Source organism: Trichosurus vulpecula, chromosome 9, assembly GCF_011100635.1.
Source record: "Trichosurus vulpecula isolate mTriVul1 chromosome 9, mTriVul1.pri, whole genome shotgun sequence".
NCBI lineage: Eukaryota > Metazoa > Chordata > Mammalia > Diprotodontia > Phalangeridae > Trichosurus > Trichosurus vulpecula.
The window spans coordinates 6322392-6341807 of record NC_050581.1 but is presented as its reverse complement, the minus strand read 5'-3'; positions in this window follow the sequence as shown (position 1 = coordinate 6341807).

Below are 19416 nucleotides of genomic sequence, written 5' to 3'. Positions count from 1 at the left end.
CCATGGGGGCATGACTTTCTATCTAGCCACTCCCAACTCTGCCTTCTCTCTGGGGAATGGGTTCTTTTCAAAGTGGTGGCAGGAAATGATAGATTCCTGACTCAGGGCCTGCCAGTTACCTTCAATAGTGTCACTGACTCATTTTGATGCCCAGAAAAAAACTCTAGTGAATGTATTCTCTCTGTTCTGGGAAGCTGTGGAAATAAATCAATAACTCTTTCTCTTTTGGCTGGGGCCCCCATCCAGAAATCTTGCTTGGGTGAAGCCAGCAATTTTAAATCACCCTCCCCTCTGGGGTCCTTCCAATTACCTCCCCTCAACACAATTTATCCATTCTGTCGATCAGCAGCTTTCTCCCATTTTTTTTCTGCCTTAAGAAAACAAAGTAAACTTTGAAAGAGAATTTGAACCCACATCTTTGTGTTCATTCTGCCAAACACTTGATCCACTATGCCATCGAGCTTTGAAAACCTTGAGGAGGTGAGAGAGAGAAAGAGAGAGAGGTAATGAAGACGAATGAAAGTCATCAGCCTTGGTGTCCAGACTAAATATTTTTGCAAAGCATATCCTGCCCTCAACATGGTTCATACATGCCTTGTTCACATCTGCCTTGTGCCTTCCTCTCGGGAACAGTCTTCTCTCTACTTTGTAGATATCTTGCATATACCTAGTTATCTACATGTTGCCTCTCTCATTAGAATGTAAGGTCCCTGAAGGCAGGGACTAGTTTTTGCCTTTTTTTTTTATTTTTTTGCATCCAAGAAACTAACCCAGTACCTGGGGAAAGGAAGGAGAAGGGAATGAACATTTATTAAGGGCTAAGCACTTTACAAATATATCTTATTATCTTCACATCAGTGCTGGGAATTTGGTGCCACTATGATTTCCATTTTTATGGTTGAGGAAACTGAGGCACACAGAGGTAAGTGATTTCCCTACAGTCACACAGCTAGTGTCTATCGGATTTGTTACTGAAGGGAGAGAAGGACTCAGCGAAGGAGAAGGCAAGGAGCTGGCAGTCTCTGTCTGTCATGCCCCTATGCACTAGAGACTTCAGGGAATTTCCCTTTGGTTGAAATCTGGGGCTCTCTTTCTTGGTTGAGCTGAGCTATCTTGCTCCCAAATGAGAGAGTATATCTACTTTATGTATTGTCTGGTACATATTCTGATCCACATGCTTTCTCTGATTTCTTGGTTTGGATAAATGGGTCTCTTTGCTAGTTACTTCGTGTGTTCCTTGTGGAACTGACATGTGGTGGGAAAGGGGTAAAAGCCTACATTTGGGTTTTCCTCTTTCCCATTAAGGAATAGTGATCAGGAGCTAGCTTAAACCTGAAAATTACATCTCCTAGATTAATCACATTTAAGGGAACAGATAGACACAATTCTAGCCCTACCACCTTTCTCTGAGGAGAGCAGAGGGGTGACCTTTGGCTCCAACTTCCTATTTTTGCTCTGGGCAGGAATCAAAGTGGAGATATATATATATATATATATATATATATATCTATGCATATATGCACATAAATACATATATATGTATACATACATATACCTACATATTGTGTGTGGCATTTAAGGTTTTCAAGGCCAGATGGCATAGTGGATCATGTGTTGGACAGAACAAACACAAAGATGTGGGTTCAAATCTACCTTAGATGCTTGACTTGCTTTAACCTCGGGTTAGCTTCAGTTGAATCACCTGCTAAACGGGGTTTGTCGGAGCACACCTCACTTACCTCATAAAGAAGTTGTGAAGATCAAATGGGGTAATGTAAGTAAAGTGCTTTACAAACCTTCACTCAGGATAGTTGCTATTGCCACTCCTATTATTATAGCCTTCAAACAGCCCCCTGCCCTCCTCGCGGCACTGTGGTGAGGATTCAGTAAGATTCTGAAAGTGGGAATATTTTACAACCATGCGGGACACCCTCGGGATGCATCTTAAATAAGTATACGCCAATGCCAATTACAAATACCAAACACCCCTCCACAGACATGTCTTCTTCCAGCCATTTTTCAGTTGTGCTGATGCTACGTGACCCCGTTTGGGGTTTTCTTGGCAAAGATGCTGAAAGGGTTTGCCAATTCTTTCTCCAGCTCATGTTACAGATGAGGAAATTGAGGCAAACAGGGTGAAGTGACTTGTCCAAGGTCACACTGTTGGTAAGGGTCTGAGGCCAGCTTTGAACTTGTGAAGGTGAGTCTTCTTGACTCCAGACCCAGCCTTCTATCTCTTGCACCACCTAGCTGTCCCATTGACACACAATAGCCAAAGAAGAAAGGTTTTGTTTGCATTGAAAAATCATCTCCCCAAATCTTGTACCTGCAACAGAAACCAGACACATTTTCATGGATAGACTTCCTAGCAACTGGCTTCCATATAACACCTATTCATTAGCCATGTACCCTTTGTGAGGCAAAGTTCTCCGTTGTGTCTGGCTTCTGTATGATTTTGGTTAGATAACTGTTTATAGACCAGACTGGTCCAAATATAACTGACATGCTTTTTCCCAAATATGATGTATGAAAGCCTGACTTTGGACTATAATCTTGCCCAGACTGGCTTTTGCTCATCCTGCCTCTGGTTTTCACAGATAAGAGGTAGGGGACAAATGTATATTTGCAGTAGATACTCAACTGGCCTCTCTTTTTCTTCTTCCCTTTGCTGGCCTATGGATCTGAATTTGCCAATTACGCCTGCTTGACATTATCTCTGAAGTCACCAAGGCCTCTCTCTTTGGGTCAGGGCAGTTCCCGACCCTATCCACACTTCTTCTGCCCCCCCTAGTCAATAATCCAGCTGTATATTTTTATAGCAAAGATTTTTTGTCGTGGTAAACTTGTATAATTACTTTTCAATGCATATTTGTACAGTTTTCTCTTTCAAGAAAATCTTAGAGTTTAGAGATCCAGCCTACATTGACCTTTATTCAGGTCAAATGTTATATGCAAATGACTCACTTGGCTATGACTTCCGAGGCTTCTTTCAACTTTAAGATTCTATGACTCTAATGAGTTAGTAGCCAAGTTAATAGAGACAGAATTCTAGTTGGAACAGTAGATTAAAGGAAACCCAGGGTGTCAGTTGGGCGGGGGGAATTATTATGGTGAGAAATGAGTTAATTAAATAGAAACCATGCACTGTTTAGAGGACCAAGGATGAAGCTCAACTTAGCCCAGAGACAGGAGGTTATATTGAGGGAAGGTGGGGGCCAGGCAAGAAACACAGTCCCTTGGTCATTAGAAGACTCAGTGAGTCAGAGCCACCTGAACCAGAAATAAAAGCAGGGTGAGACTACAAAGAAAATGGCAAAAAGCAGATTTAAAATCATGCTGCAGAAAAATCAATTAAAGAATCTACAGATGTTTAGCCTTAGGAGGATGCTCTGCAGCAAGGTGACGTAGAGTGGAGACATGATAACTGTGCTCAAGTATTTGAGAGTGTCACAGAGAAGAGGGATTTGACTTATTTTGCTCGGTCCCAAAGGGCAAAACTAAGTTGAAAGAGGGGAAATTGTATTCCCTAGTAGAATGTGAGCTTTTGAAGGCAAGGACTGGTTCATTTGTATCTTTCTTTCCCCATCACTTACAATAATGCTGCCTGGGGTTATGGGAGGTGCTCAAGGACAGTTAGTTGAATAGTTAGAGATATCCAGGCTATAAAAGGGTACTTTAGGAGGTAGGGACTTCCCCATCTCTGAAGAACTTCAAGAACAATCTGGATGAGCGCTTGTCAGGGATGCTGTAGAAGGAGATCCTGCTTTAGTTATGGGTTGAATTAAGTAATCTCTGGAGCCCTTTCCAGTTCCATGATTTCACACCTCCATCTCTAATGTTTCCTCATGATGAGGATGTGACCTTGGGTTCTTGAAAATTATGCTAACGGATTGCGAACTCTGGCAGGTCCTCTCAATCTGCAGTGGTTTCAAGGGCGGGCTTAGAGATGGATTGTTTGTCGATTATCTGAGGTCCAGCCTAGCAAAGCCAACCCAAAGGTTACCAATGGGCGACCATTTTACATGGAGGGGTTGCTATCTCTTCTGGTGGAGGAAGAACTGACATTCAGGGAGTCACAAATTCTCTCAGGTACTGAAGAAGTATGATTTCATGCTCCCTCACAGAGTCACAGAGAGAAGGAGCTAGACTGGGAACAGGCTAGACTCATGGGAAATCCCTGAGAGTAGGGATTGTTTCAGTTCCTTGCAGGGTGCCTGGTGCATAACAGGCACTTACTGAGCTTTTGGTTAACCCATATGATTGTGCAGAAGTATCCAAAACCAAAGAATCAGCAAAGATTATGGTGGAATGGAGAATAATGACTTGGCATTAGGAGAGATTTAGTTTGGGGTTCCACTTTGGGCCCTGATTACCTTTGCAGCTGGGTACAGATCACTAATCTCTCTGAGCTTCAGCTTGGGCATCTGCAGAGTGGAGATGATAATCCCCTGTGGCACAGCCTTCCCGGGGTCATTGTGAGGATCAAGGATAAGACAGTGTATACAAGACATATGCAGATCATAAAATGCCATAAGGATAAAAGTGAGCCACTATTATTAGGCAAGATTTACCTCCTATGCTGGACAGAAGTGAACTTTGTATTTTATCCACGTGGAAAAATTGTCTCCCTATGTATAGTGTGTACCTTATAAAGTCTCACACCCAAGCTGAAGAAGTTGTTCTGCTCAGGATAACTGATAGGATAAATGTGTTCCTGCTGACGACTTACTGTGATGAGAAGATAAAGGCTGTTATCCCAAGTGCTGTGGTAGGTCATGGTTAATAGAACAGATTTGTGGGGGGCTGGGAACCCCAAAAGAGCCTAAGAGGGGATCTAAGTCCAAGTTCAGCAACTTCCTGTCAGGAGATGGGGAAGGTGTGGGGCTGAAGAGAAGATAAACATGGGTGATGCTGCTTCTATGGAAGCCCTCTATCACCCTATCCTCCTCGCCTGCTCTGAGATCCTAAAAATCTATGATTTTATGCCTCTGTCTCTGATGCCTCATCATGGTGAGAAGTAGATCTTGGGCTCTTAAAGCCTGCCTCTCCTAGGGCAGGGGCAGCTGGAAAGAGTAAATGAAGGAATGCATTAGGAGGGTGTTTAGAAGCATCAGGAAGAAGGCAGAGGGCTGCCATAGGTAGGACTGGGTTGGCTGGAGGGAAAGTGGCTGGTGGACACAGCAGTATAGAAGATGGGGAGGCGATTGTGGGTGTGTTTCTACGCTGTAACGTAGAAGGAATGACAGGAGAGGGGACAGTCACAGTGAGCTTGCCTTTGGAGGCTGCATTTGGGGTGAAAGCTGATAGTGGGTATGGGAGAGTATGGAGGGAAGGTGGGAGCCCTTGTTGCCATGGTGCTAGAGAATGACCCATAATGGGTTTGCCGTACAGTTCAGCCCAGAATTCGATCCCCAATATGGTTATTAGGAAGAAGCCTATAGGACTGGTAGCCTGATCATTTCTACCCTCATGTAGCGCATATTAGTATGGAGTAAACAGTGATGCCATCCGGACAATCACGCTCTGTCTGGTGCAGTGGATCTGATACAGTGTAGCTATATATATGTATCTGTGTACGTATGTATATAAAGTATAGGGTATAGTATAGCTCATTACATGAGCTCGCCTCTGATACAGTGTAGCTATATATACGTATCTATGTACGTATGTATATAAAGTATAGGATATAGTATAGCTCATTACACATGAGCTCGCCTCTGATACAATGTAGCTATATATACGTATCTGTGTATGTATGTATATAAAGTATAGGATATAGTATAGCTCATTACATGAGCTCGCCTCTGATACAGTGTACTTATATATACGTATCTATGTACGTATGTATATAAAGTATAGGATATAGTATAGCTCATTACACATGAGCTCGCCTCTGATACAATGTAGCTATATATACGTATCTGTGTATGTATGTATATAAAGTATAGGATATAGTATAGCTCATTACACATGAGCTCGCCTCTGATACAGTGTAGCTATATATACGTATCTATGTACGTATGTATATAAAGTATAGGATATAGTATAGCTCATTACACATGAGCTCGCCTCTGATACAATGTAGCTATATATACGTATCTGTGTATGTATGTATATAAAGTATAGGATATAGTATAGCTCATTACATGAGCTCGCCTCTGATACAGTGTACCTATATATACGTATCTATGTACGTATGTATATAAAGTATAGGATATAGTATAGCTCATTACATATGAGCTCGCCTCTGATACAGTGTAGCTATATATATGTATCTATGTATGTATGTATATAAAGTATAGGATATAGTATAGCTCATTACATGAGCTCGCCTCTGATACAGTGTACCTATATATACGTATCTATGTACGTATGTATATAAAGTATAGGATATAGTATAGCTCATTACACATGAGCTCGCCTCTGATACAGTGTAGCTATATATACGTATCTATGTACGTACATATATAAAGTATAGGATATAGTATAGCTCATTACATGAGCTCGCCTCTGATACAGTATAGCTATATATACATATCTATGTACATATGTATATAAAGTATAGGATATAGTATAGCTCATTACACATGAGCTCGCCTCTGATACAGTATAGCTCTATATACGTATCTATGTACGTATGTATATAAAGTATAGGATATAGTATAGCTCATTATACATGAGCTCGCGTCTGGGGTTACTTCCAGGAATATCTGGAAGGGGGGAGAGGAGAAGTGTCTATAAAAGAAGAGGAAGGAGTGGAGGAGCAGGAAGAGGGCTGAATAACCTAACACTCTGGGGTTAGATTTCTCATAGCTACCAGATTGCCAAAGCTGACCAAGATTTAGAAGCCACCAAGTCATAGCAGTAGGCAGGGAGCCTGTAATCAGATGGAAGCCAAGAGCCTGAAAGCCAAGAAGTCACACTCATGGTGAAGGAGCAACCAGACCTTAGAGGTCATGTTTAGCAAGGGTCTAGAATCCAAGAAGCCAGGACCAGATAGGCCAGGACCTAAAGTCACGAGCGATTGGAATCCAGAAGTGCGTGTGCTCCTGAGGCTTAATGTCTGCTTTCTTCTTGACAGGGTGGGCTAGATGGAGCACCAGAGCCAGCTGGTGGGCACAGGAAATGATTAGTTTATTGGGGAATCATGGCTTAGCCAGGGCATGGGAAGGAGTAGTATCTTTATGTGCTAGTCTAAACAGTATGGAAGGAGACAGATGGGGCTCGATGCAAAGAAAAACTCCCTAACACAGCTATGCAAAAGTGGAACAGGTTACCTCAGAAGTTATTAGGATTATTAGGGCCTATCCTTGATAAACCTTAGGCTTATTAGGCATATTCCCCAAAGGAAAAGAAAAAGGACCCATATGTGCAAAAATATTTAGAATGACTTTATGTTAGAGAAGAGAACTGGAAGCTGAGGATGCTCATCAATGAAGGAACGACTGAACAAATTAGAAGAATATAACAGAATATTGTCGTAATTCAGTTGTGTCTGACTCTTCGTGCCCCATTTGGGGGTTCCTTGGCAAAGATCCTAGAGCTATTTCCCATTTTCTTCTCCAGCTTATTTTATAGAAAAGGAAACTGAGGCAAACGGGATTAAGTGACTTGCTCAAAGTCTCACATGTAGTAAGTGTCTGAAGCAGGATTTGAACTCAGATCTTCCTGACTCCTCTTCTTGAGTTCAAATCCAGCCTCAGACACTTACTAGCTGTGTGACCCTGGGCCAGTCCTTTAACCCAGTTTGCCTCAGTTTCCTCATCTATAAAATGAGTTGGAGGAATAAATGGCAAACCATTCCAGTATCTTTGCCAAGGAAGCCCCAAATGGGGTCACGGAGAATTGGACATAACTGTAAACGACTGAACAAAATGGAATATTACTGTGCTGAAAAAAAATGATGAGAGGGACAGCTTCAGAGAAGCCTGGGAAACTAGGATGGACTGAGCGATCCAGAGCAAAACCAGAACAACGGATTCAATAAAAATTATAAAAACGAACCACTCTGGAAAACTCAAGAATACTGACCAACCATGATTCCAAAGTACTGCGGATGAAGAATTTTACCCCCCTCCTGAGGTGACGGCTTCAAGATTCAGAAGAAGACAAACCTTTTTGGACGTGGCCACTGTGGAAATTTGTTTTGACTTCGCATCCTTGATATAAAGGACTTTCTTGCCTTTTTCCTTCTCAATTAGGGGTGAGGCAAGAGAAAAAACATTTTTTTAAATTGGGGCAACCAGGTGGCCCAGTGCTAGACCTGGAGTCAGGAAGACCTGAGTTCAAATCCTGCTTCAGACACTTAACAGCTGTGTGACCCTGGGCAAGTCACTTAATCACTATCTGCCTCAGTTTTCTCAACTGCAAAGTGGGGATAATCAGAGTATCTACTCCCCACGGTTGTTGTGAAGATCACATGAGATAATATTTGTAAAGCGCTTAACACAGTACCTGGCACACAGTAGGCATATAATAAATTCTTGTTTCCTTCCTTGAACGGTATTAGGTTCTCCCTCACTAGAGATTCTCAGTCTGAATGAACACTATGTGTGTGTGTTGTGAAAAGGACTCTCAGGTTGGAAGGGTTGGCCTCCCAGGTCTACTGTGATGTTCTGTGTTGGTAGTGAAGGCATGAGGCCTGGTGTATGAATACACCCAACCTTAGGATCCATTTTTCTTATAGATGCAATCCTAAGTTAAGGTTTTAAACCTATGCAGTTGAGGTACCCTTGGGCAGCTAGGTGGCACTGCCTGAAGTCAGGAAGACTCATCTTCCTGGGTTCAAATCTGGCCTCAGACACTTATTAGCTGTATGACCCTGGGCCAGTCATTTAACCCAGTTTGCCTCAGTTTCCTCATTTGTAAAATGAGCTAGAGAAGGAAATGGCAAACCACTCCAGTATCTCTGCCAAGAAAGCCCCAAGTTGGGAGCATGAAGAATCAAACACAATTGAAAAGACTAAACAACAAAAGTTGAGATGCCCTACAAGTTCTCACCCCTGCATCCTTGAGCCCCACTGCTGTCATTATCTCATCTTTATTTTTTTTCCCATGTGGCATCTGCCCTCCAGTGTCCTGAAGAAGCAGGGTGGTGTGAAAGGGAGGAGTGTTGGAATCCAGTCTCTGACACTAGCTAGCCGCGTGACCCTTTGCGATTTCCTTCATCTCCCTGAGCGCCGGTTCCCTCATCTGCAAAGGAGAGGATCCAGTCCCTCCCTCGGGAGGTTGTTGTGAGGAAAGCTGTGTGCGAACCTCAAAGCGCTGCCTACCTAAATGGAGTTTTGGGCTTCTTAGGCTTTGTGCCGCCACGTAGTTGGGGGGAACATCCAGTGGCACGTCATTCCAGTTAATCTCACGTCCTTGTCACAGCTACCCTAGATGAGCTCATGGCTCTCCTCCAAAGGAGACACTGTCAGCCTCTCAGCTCACACGCATTTCTTCCCAGAAATATTTCATCCAGAGCTCAGGGATGCTGGTGACATGATGCTGCTGGTAACCTCATTGAGTTTTTTAAGGAGACTAATCATCTTCTTTCTGGGAAATCAGGTGATTAACAGCTCTGTGGGGAACAGTGAAGCTTGCGCCTGATGTTTGAGCAGCTCGGCCAGTGTGCAGACAGGTGTCTAAGAAGACCACCGGCAGGCCTACGGGTGGAATGGAGTATCTAAACACCAGAATGGTGGCAGAAGCCCCGCAATTAGCCTGAAAGGAAAAAAAATCACAATTGCTGGAGCAGGAAAAATGGCTGTGCCTTCCTACAATCTTTGTGTGTCCTCAGGGGGACTCAATATAAATGTTTGTTGACTGACTGCCTTTCCCCTCTCAAAATACAGGTGGTCAGCTAATTGGTATAACTTCCTCTTTTCCTACCCAACCACCTGGTTAGCCAGTCAGCAGGTATGTACGGGGTCCTAGTATTTGCCCAGCACAAGATACAGGAAAAACAGAATTCTTGCCGCAAGGAGGTGTTGTCTAATGAAAGAGACAGTTAATATGGAAGATTTGAAAAAATAAAAGACAGAGTTTCATCCTCTGTCAAAAGTGGGATTCAGACTGGGTACCTTCCAATTCTGGGTAGCACTCCCTCTGGGCTCATTCTCCCAACTCATTCAGGCAAGATGGGTCCCTTTAGAGCAGCTGACTAATCGTCTCTTTGGTATTCTAGCTGGAACCCTGAGGGCTTCGAGATTCTCTTACTCTAGCTCACAACCCCTCTCCAGTATGCTCCTCCAATATATCAATTATAACAAGCTGATATCAATGAGCTTTTGCAAAGGGATATTTACTGAGAAGCACCTAGGTGGTGCAGTGGGTAGAGCAACAGTCCTGGAGTCAGGAAGACTCATCTTTCCGAGTTCAAATCTGGCCTCAGACACTCAGTAGATGTGTGACCCCGGGCAAGTCACTTAACCCTGTTTGCCTCAGTTTCTTCATCTGTAAAATGAACTGGAGAAGGAAATGGCAAACCACTCCGGTATCTTGGTCAAGAAAACCCCAAATGTGGTCATGAATTGTCAGATATAACTGAAACAACTGAACAACAAAAATAGCAAAGCTAGAAGTGCAAAAACAACAAAAATATCCCCAGATTGGCGTGGGGATGAGGGTGGAGGGAGGGATGTCACACTCTCCTCTGGGAAGGGTGGACTCAAATTGGAGTATAAAGGTACTAAGACACCCATGTAAAGAACACCTGTACCTCCTGGCCTTGGGAGTTTTCTTCTTCCTTCTCAAAGTCCCCACCAAGTTCACTTCTGGATGTGGCACAGCTGACAGAGAAATCACTCATTTGCTCAGCTTTTTGTAGGATGAAGTTGATCAGCTGCTGTCAGTCCAACCATTGGATGACCCCCTCAGCCATCCAGCTTTGATGGATCTCCTGGTCTCACCAGTTGTCTGGGCCTCCTTCCTCAGAGCACTACTCATTCACCTATGATAAGGAGAGATTAAATGTAAAAGAATACAGAAGTGCCATGCATTCACAGACACCTAGAAGCCAAATCTGTTCCATGTGGTGGCCTATAGAAATCCTTCGTACTTAAAAGACTCCAGGAAAAAGAGCCAGAGGTTGTCCCTGCTCAAACTTTTTTTTCTAATGCATACTTAATTCAGACTTAGCAGCCAATTAAATGGCATTTTTGTTAGGATGCAGTAATCTGACAAGAAATGGAAGATGCCAGGGGCAGCTAGGTGGCCCAGTGAATAGAGCACTGGCCCTGGAGTCAGGAGGACCTGAGTTCAAATGTGACCTCAAACACTTGACACTTACTAGCTGTGTGACCTTAACCCCATTTAACTTGCCTTCCCCACTCCAAAAAAAGAAAATGAGAAATGAGAATGATGCAAGAAAACCATGAAAAACAAGTCAACGACTTGCTAAAGGAGACCTGAAAAATGCTGAAGAAAATAACACCTTAAAAAATAGACTAGGGGGGCGGAGCCAAGATGGTGGCTGGTAAGCAGGGAATAGTGTGAGCTCCGTACGGAGACCCTCCAAAAACTTATAAAAAATGGCTCTGAACCAATTCTAGAATGGTAGAACCCACAAAACAGCAGAGGGAAGCAGGGCTCCAGCCCAGGACAGCCTGGATGGTCTCTGGGTGAGGTCTATCCCACACAGAGCTGGAAGCTGGGAATGGAGTGGAGCAGAGCACAGCCTGAGCGGCGTGGACCATCCAGACCAGAAGCCGGGCGGAGGGGGCCCTAGCACCCTGAATATGTGAGCTGCGGCAGTTACGAGACTTCTCAACTCACAAACACCAAAGACTGCGGAGAAGGTTAGTGGGAAAAGCTGCGGGAGTGGAAAGTGTTCGAGGTTCGGCTTCCAGCCCTGGGGGCAGTGGAGGTGGGGCAGCTACAGCTGTTGTTACTTCCGGCTCCAGGCCCACCTGGTGGGAGGAATTAAGTGGCGGATCAGAGCAGGGGTGCACAGCCTGCCGAAGATCTACACCCAGTTCGGGTTGGGGGTCCTTGGGGAAGGAGCAGTGCTGGTGTGGCAGAGCTGGCACCTCCCCTCCAAACGTGGAACATAGAACTCTGTAGTCTACGAGCAGTCATACCCCACTGAAAAACTCAAGGGTCAAGTTAGTTGGTTGGGAATATGGCCAGGCAGCGAAAACGCACCAAGATTCAGTCTCAGACTTTGCATTCTTTCTTTGCTGACAAAGAAGACCAAAACATACAGACAGAAGAAATTAATAAAGTCAAAGAGCCTACAACAGAAACCTCCAAGAAAAACAGGAACTGGTCCCAGGCCATGGAAGAGCTCAAAAAGGAGTTGGAAAAGCGAGTTAGAGAAGTAGAGGAAAAATTGGGAAGAGAAATGAGAAGGATGCGAGAAAACCATGAAAAACAAGTCAATGACTTGCTAAAGGAGACCCAAAAAAATACTGAAAAATACACTGAAGAAAACAACACCTTAAAAAACAGACTAACTCAAATGACAAAAGAGCTCCAAAAAGCCAATGAGGAGAAGAATGCCTTGAAAGGCAGAATTAGCCAAATGGAAAAGGAGGTCCAAAAGACCACTGAAGAAAATACTACTTTAAAAATTAGATTGGAGCAAGTGGAAGCTAGTGACTTTATGAGAAATCAGGATATTATAAAACAGAACCAAAGGAATGAAAAAATGGAAGACAATGTGAAATATCTCCTTGGAAAAACCACTGACCTGGAAAATAGATCCAGGAGAGATAATTTAAAAATTATTGGACTACCTGAAAGCCATGATCAAAAAAAGAGCCTAGATACCATCTTTCAAGACATTATCAAGGAGAACTGCCCTGATATTCTAGAGCCACAGAGCAAAATAGAAATTGAAAGAATCCATCGATCACCTCCTCAAATAGATCCCAAAAAGAAATCTCCTAGGAATATTGTTGCCAAATTCCAGAGCTCCCAGATCAAGGAGAAAATACTGCAAGCAGCCAGAAAGAAACAATTTGAGTATTGTGGAAACCCAATCAGAATAACCCAAGATCTGGCAGCTTCTACATTAAGAGATCGAAGGGCTTGGAATGTGATATTCTGGAGGTCAATGGAGCTAGGATTAAAACCTAGAATCACCTACCCAGCAAAACTGAGTATCATGTTCCAAGGCAAAATACGGATTTTCAATAAAATAGAGGACTTTCCAGCTTTCTCAGTGAAAAGACCAGAACTGAATAGAAAATTTGACTTTCAAACACAAGAATCAAGAGAAGCATGAAAAGGTAATCAAGAAATGGAAATTGCAAGGGACTTGCTAAAGTTGAACTGTTTTGTTTACATTCCTACATGGAAAGATAATGTGTATGATTCATGAGACCTCAGTGTTAGGGTAGTTGAAGGGAATATGCATATATATGTATATATGTTTATGTATATATATATATATAAGTGAATATGTATGTATGTATCTATGTGTATATGTATGCATGTGTATGTATGTATATATATGTGTGTTTATATGTATATGTATATATATATATATATATATATATATATATATATATATATATATATATATGTAAAAGAGAGAGAGCAGACACAGGGTGAGTTGAAGATGAAGGGAAGATATCTGAAAGAAATAAAATGAAATTAAGGGATGAGACAGCAACATACTGAGAGAGGGAGATAGGGAGAGATAGAATGGGGTGGATTATCTCGCATAAAGGTAGCAAGAGGAAGCAGTTCTGTGGGAGGAGGGGAGAGGGCAGGTGAGGGGGGAATGAGTGAACCTTGCTCTCATCAGATTTGGCCTGAGGAGGGAATACCATACATACCCAATTGGGTATCTTACCCCACAGGAAAGAAGAGGGAGGAAGATAAAAAAAAATAAAAGGGGGGGATGATGGAGGGGAGGGCTGATGGGGGTGGAGGTAATCAAAACAAACACTTTGGAAAGGAGACAGGGTCAAGGGAGAAAATTCAATAAAGCGGGATGGGTTGGGAAGGAGCAAAATGTAGTTAGCCTTTCACAACATGAGTATTGTGGAAGGGTTATACATAATGATACATGTGTGGCCTATGTTGAATTGTTTGACTTCTTAGGGAGGGTGGGTGGGAAGGGAAGAGGGGAGAGAATTTGGAACTCAAAGTTTTAAAAACAGATGTTCAAAAAAAACATTTTGCATGCAACTAAAAAGTAAGATACACAGGCAATGGGGAGTAGAAATTTATCTTGCCCTACAAGAAAGGAAGGGAAAAGGGGATGAGAGGGGAGGGGGGTGATAGAGGGGAGGGCTTACTGGGGAACAGGGCAACCAGAATATATGCCATCTTGGAGTGGGGGGGAGGGTAGAAATGGGGAGAAAATTTGTAATTCCAACTGTTGTGAAAATCAATGCTGAAAACCAAATATGTTAAATAAATAAATTTAAATTAAAAAAAAATAAAAAAAGTTCACTATTCAAATAAAAAAAAAATAGACTAACCCAAATGGCAAAAGAGCTCCAAAAAGCCAATGAGGAGAAGAATGCCTTGAAAGGCAGAATTAGCCAAATGGAAAAGGAGGTCCAAAAGACCACTGAAGAAAATACTATCTTAAAAATTAGATTGGAGCAAGTAGAAGCTAGTGACTTTAGGAGAAATCAAGATCTTATAAAACAGAACCAAAGGAATGAAAAAATGGAAGACAGTGTGAAATATCTCATTGGAAAAACCACTGACCTGGAAAATAGATCCAGGAGAGATAATTTAAAAATTATTGGACTACCTGAAAGCCATGAACAAAAAAAGAGCCTAGACATCATCTTTGAAGAAATTATCAAGGAGAACTGCCCTGATATTCTAGAGCCAGAGGGTAAAATAGAAATTGAAAGAATCCACTGATCACCTCTTGAAAAAGATCACAAAAAGAAAATTCCTAGGAATGTTGTTGCCAAATTCCAGAGTTTCCAGATCAAGGAGAAAATACTGCAAGCAGCAAGAAAGAAACAATTTGAGTATTGTGGAAACACAATCAGGATAATACAAGATCTAGCAGCTTCTACATTAAGGGATAGGAGGGCTTGGAATATGATATTCTGGAGGTCAAAGGAGCTAGGATTAAAACCAAGAATCACCTACCCAGCAAAACTGAGTATCATGGTCCAAGGAAAAACATGGATTTTAAACAAAATAGAGGACTTTCAAGCTTTCTTAATGAAAAGACCAGAGCTGAATAGAAAATTTGACTTTCAAACACAAGAATCAAGAGAAGCATGAAAAGGTAAACAAGAAAGAGAATTCAAAAGGGCCTTACTAAAGTTGATCTGTTTTGTTTACATTCCTACAGGGAAAAATGATGTGTGTAATTCATGAGACCTTTCTCAGTATTAGGGTAGTTGAAGGAAATACACATATATAGAGAGACAGAGGGCACAAGGTGAGTTGAATATGAAGGGATGATATCTAAAAAAATAAAATAAATTTAAGGGGTGAGAGAGGAATGTATTGAGAGAAGGAGAAAGGGAGAGACAGAATGGGGTAAATTATCTCATAAAAGTGGCAAGAAAAAGCAGTTCTGTTGGAAGGGAAGAGGGGGCAGGTGAGGGGGAATGAGTGAATCTTACTCTCATCGGATTCAACTTGAGGAGGGAATAACATACACACTCAATTGGGTATCTTACTCCACAGGAAAATAGGGGGAAGGAGATAAAAAGGGGGGATGATAGAAGGGAGGACAGATAGGGGGAGGAGGTAATCAAAAGCAAACACTTTTAAAAAGGGACAGGGTTGAGGGAGAAAATTGAATAAAGGGGGACAGGAGAGGATGGAAGAAAATATATTAGCCTTTCACAACATGAGCATTGTGGAAGGGTTTTACAAAATGATACATGTGTGATCTATGTTGAATTGCTTGCCTTCTTAGGGAGGGGTGGGTGGGAAGGGAAGAGAGGAGAGAATTTGGAACTCAAAGTTTTAAAAGCAGATACTCAAAAAAAAGTTGTTTGTTTGTTTGTTTGCATGCAGCTGGGAAACAAGATATATAGGGAATGGGGCATAGAAATCTATCCTGCCCTACAAGAAAGGGGAAAGGGGATGGGGCAGGGGGAGTGGGGTGACAGAAGGGAGGGCTGACTGGGGAATGCGGCAATCAGAATATATGCCAAATTGGAGTGGGGGGTAGGGTAGAAAATCTTGTGGAAATCAATGCTGAAAACTAAAAAATATTAAGCAATAAAATATGGAATTAAAAAAAAGAAATGGAAGATGCCTGCATAGGTTCTGAAGCAGGGAAAACGGTCCCTCAATTATACGATCACTCTTACAGAGGCAGGTTCATGGAGTCTCCTCATAGATGGGAACCAGGAAAGAAAGACATATGACCCGTGTTCTAAGTTCTGAGCTCTCACCTGTGACATCCGAGTTTTCTTTTCTGTGTTCTAAGGTCCCTTCTGACTCTAACCTCTTATGTTCTAGGTTCTTAATTCTGTTTAGGTTCTAACATTCTCTGGCTCCAACATTCTTCATTCTAGGTTTTAAATTGCCTTCTAGTTCTGATATTTTTGTTCCAAGGTCCTTTTCCAACTTTAAAATTCTGTGATTCTAAAATGAGATCAGTCTATAAGTGTCAAATTGTGCGGTACAAGTGGTAACAGCCATAGTATCTCAGAGAAAGGAGAGATCAGTGTGGGCTGCAACTGTTAGAGAAGGCTTCGTGGAGGAGGTGAAATATTGAAAGTGGTTTTGAATCTGAATAGATTGTATTTATGTACAGGGGAAGGATTTGGCTCCCCCCACCCCAGCTTGGTAGGAGTAGTTACTCCTCCTTTACATTTAAATTAGGCGGAAAGGAAGAGGAGAGGTCTTCAAACCAGGAAAACACAAGCAAATGTACAAAATCAGATATTAATTTGACATGCTAGGAGAATAGTGAGGAAACCAGCTTTGCAGAAGGGAAAGTTTCCTTCTATTGACCTACTTCCAAATCCTTTTTTTGGGTGGAGTGGGGGATGGGAGCCAAATTATGTAAGGCCATGGCAAAGTGGAGACTTTTGGATTCGATGCCATGGGTAATAGGGAGTCATCGTAGGTTCTTGAATAGTAGACTGATGTGATGAAAGTGGTGACAGATTAAGCTAATAGAGGTTAGAAGCAACACTGTGTAGTGGAGAGAGAGTTGGCCTCATATTAAAGTCTCACCTCTGACACATAGAGGCTCTGTGACCAGGAGTGAGTAGTACAACCTCTCAACACCAGAAGAAACTATCTGAGACTCTAATTAATTAGTTGCAGAATCATTGCTGATTTCCATTGGTAAAGAAGGTTCCCTCCACAGAGGTAAAATCATAGGTATAGATTCCCCCCTCCAAAAAAAAAACCCAAACATTAAAACACCTGGTGTATGCAGGCAGACAGGGCAGCTAGGTGGCGAAGTCGATAGAGCATTGGGCTTAGAGTCAGAAAGCCCAAAGTTCTAATCTGACCTCCGACCCTTACTAGCTGTGTGATCCTGGGCAAGTCACTAAACCCCTACCTGCATAAGACTGGAGAAGAAAATGGCAAACCACTCCAGTACCTTTGCCAAGAAAACTCCCTGGACAGTCCATGGGGTCCATGGGGTCACAAAGAGTCAGACACAACTGAAAACTAAACGACGATAACAAATGTAGGCAGGCTGGATTTCAGGCGAGAGGAAGGAGCCAGGGACACAAGTCAGGAGACTGTTGTAGTCGTCCAGGCTAACTGTCCAGAAGAAGAGGCCCTGGGCTAGGGTAATACCAGTGGGAATGAAACAAAGGGAAGAATGTCAGAGACTTCTTAAAATAATCCATAGGATTTGGTGACCAGCTAGAGGGGGTAAAGAAAAGGGGTTAAAATGAAAGATTAAGAAGAACTTGCTTCTCTAACTGCCACAGATTTGCTAAACACTTTCCTCACAACCACTCTATGGCGTAGGTCATATAACTACTTCCATCTCCTCTTTTTAATAAGGGAACTGACGCTTCAGGAACTTAAAGTGATTTGTGCAGGGTCACACAGCTCCTGTGTCTGAGGCGTTAGCCTGGTTCAGATCTTCTCATTCCAGATCTTTCCATGATACCATTTGTTGTTCAATCGTTTTTTGTCATGTCCAACTCTATGATCGCATTTGGGATTTTCTTGGCAAAAACACTAGAGCGATTCACCATTTCCTTCTCCAGCTCATTTTACAAATAAGGAAACTGAGGCAAACGAGGTTAAGTAACTTGTCCAGGGTCTCACAGCTTGTAAGTGTCTGAAGCCAGATCTGAACTCAGGTAAATGAGTCTTCCTGACTTCAGGCCTGGCTCTCTATCAATTGTACCATGTAGCTGCCCCTTCCATGATGCCGTGCTGCTTCTTTCTGACTCCACAGCTTTAAACCTGAATGGTTATGGAGTATTAATGCCACTGGGAAATGGAGAAGCTGGAAATGGGAGCATTAGACAAATTGGGGCCCCTGCTGAAGCCGCCCTAGGAGGATGGGTGCCTCAGTCACAGCGCAGCACAGAGAGGATGGAAAACCGAGTCTGTAGGCACTTCTCCATCACAGGCAGATTCTCTTTGAACGAATGAATGAATGAATGAAAAAACATAAGTGTTTGTTATGTGCAAAGCACCATGATAAACCCTGGGGACACAAATAGAAAAAGTGAAACAGTCTGCTCTCAAGGAGTTCCCATCTTAATGAGGAGACCACACACAAAGGAGGTTTTAGTGGCAAATCAGATGGAAAGGGCCACAGTCCGCAGGCTGCCAGATGGTAATGTATCTTCTTTAACGTAATTTTAGCTGATAAGATCATAACCACTTCTGATGTTGGTGAGAACTTTCTTTTCTGGGTCTTCAGAGACTGTGACTGTAGCTCTTGCAGAAGCAGTTGCCAGGTCACATTTTCCCCGGGTCTCTTCCTAGGATGATGGGCTGTGAGAGCTGGGCTGTGGGAGGGATATTGCCACGAGCGGTCCATTTATGGCAATTGGTAGTGATGGCGGTGGTGGTGGCGGTGGTGGTGGTGAGGAAGGTGGGCCACTTCTCCACAGTGATTGATTATACAACTACTCTTTCTTTTTCAAACTATATTGTATTAAATTTCAGAGCAAGTCTAAAATAGAAGCAGGACTAGTGGTTTGAAGAACAGTGCTTTTCCTGAGACCGTTGGATTTAGAGTCCTGGGCTGTCTCCATACAGGTCTCAGGGAAGGTAACGATCAAGGTTGTGGTGGAGGTGGTGATGGTGAATTTACTGATGTCCCGGGTCCCTGTGCTAACCACTTTTTCAAGCCCCAGAAGATCAGTGGCACACAACCTCCAACCCTACCAGCTGCTGCTCTCCCAAGGACAACACGGAAGACATACCCTCCGAGTATCTAGTCAAGATATTTGAACTCTCTAGGGAAACAGAAGAAACACTTACAAAAAGGTGGTGAATGACAATTCCCCAACACCTCACATCTCTTTCCATTCGTTGCCTATACTCCCATCTTCC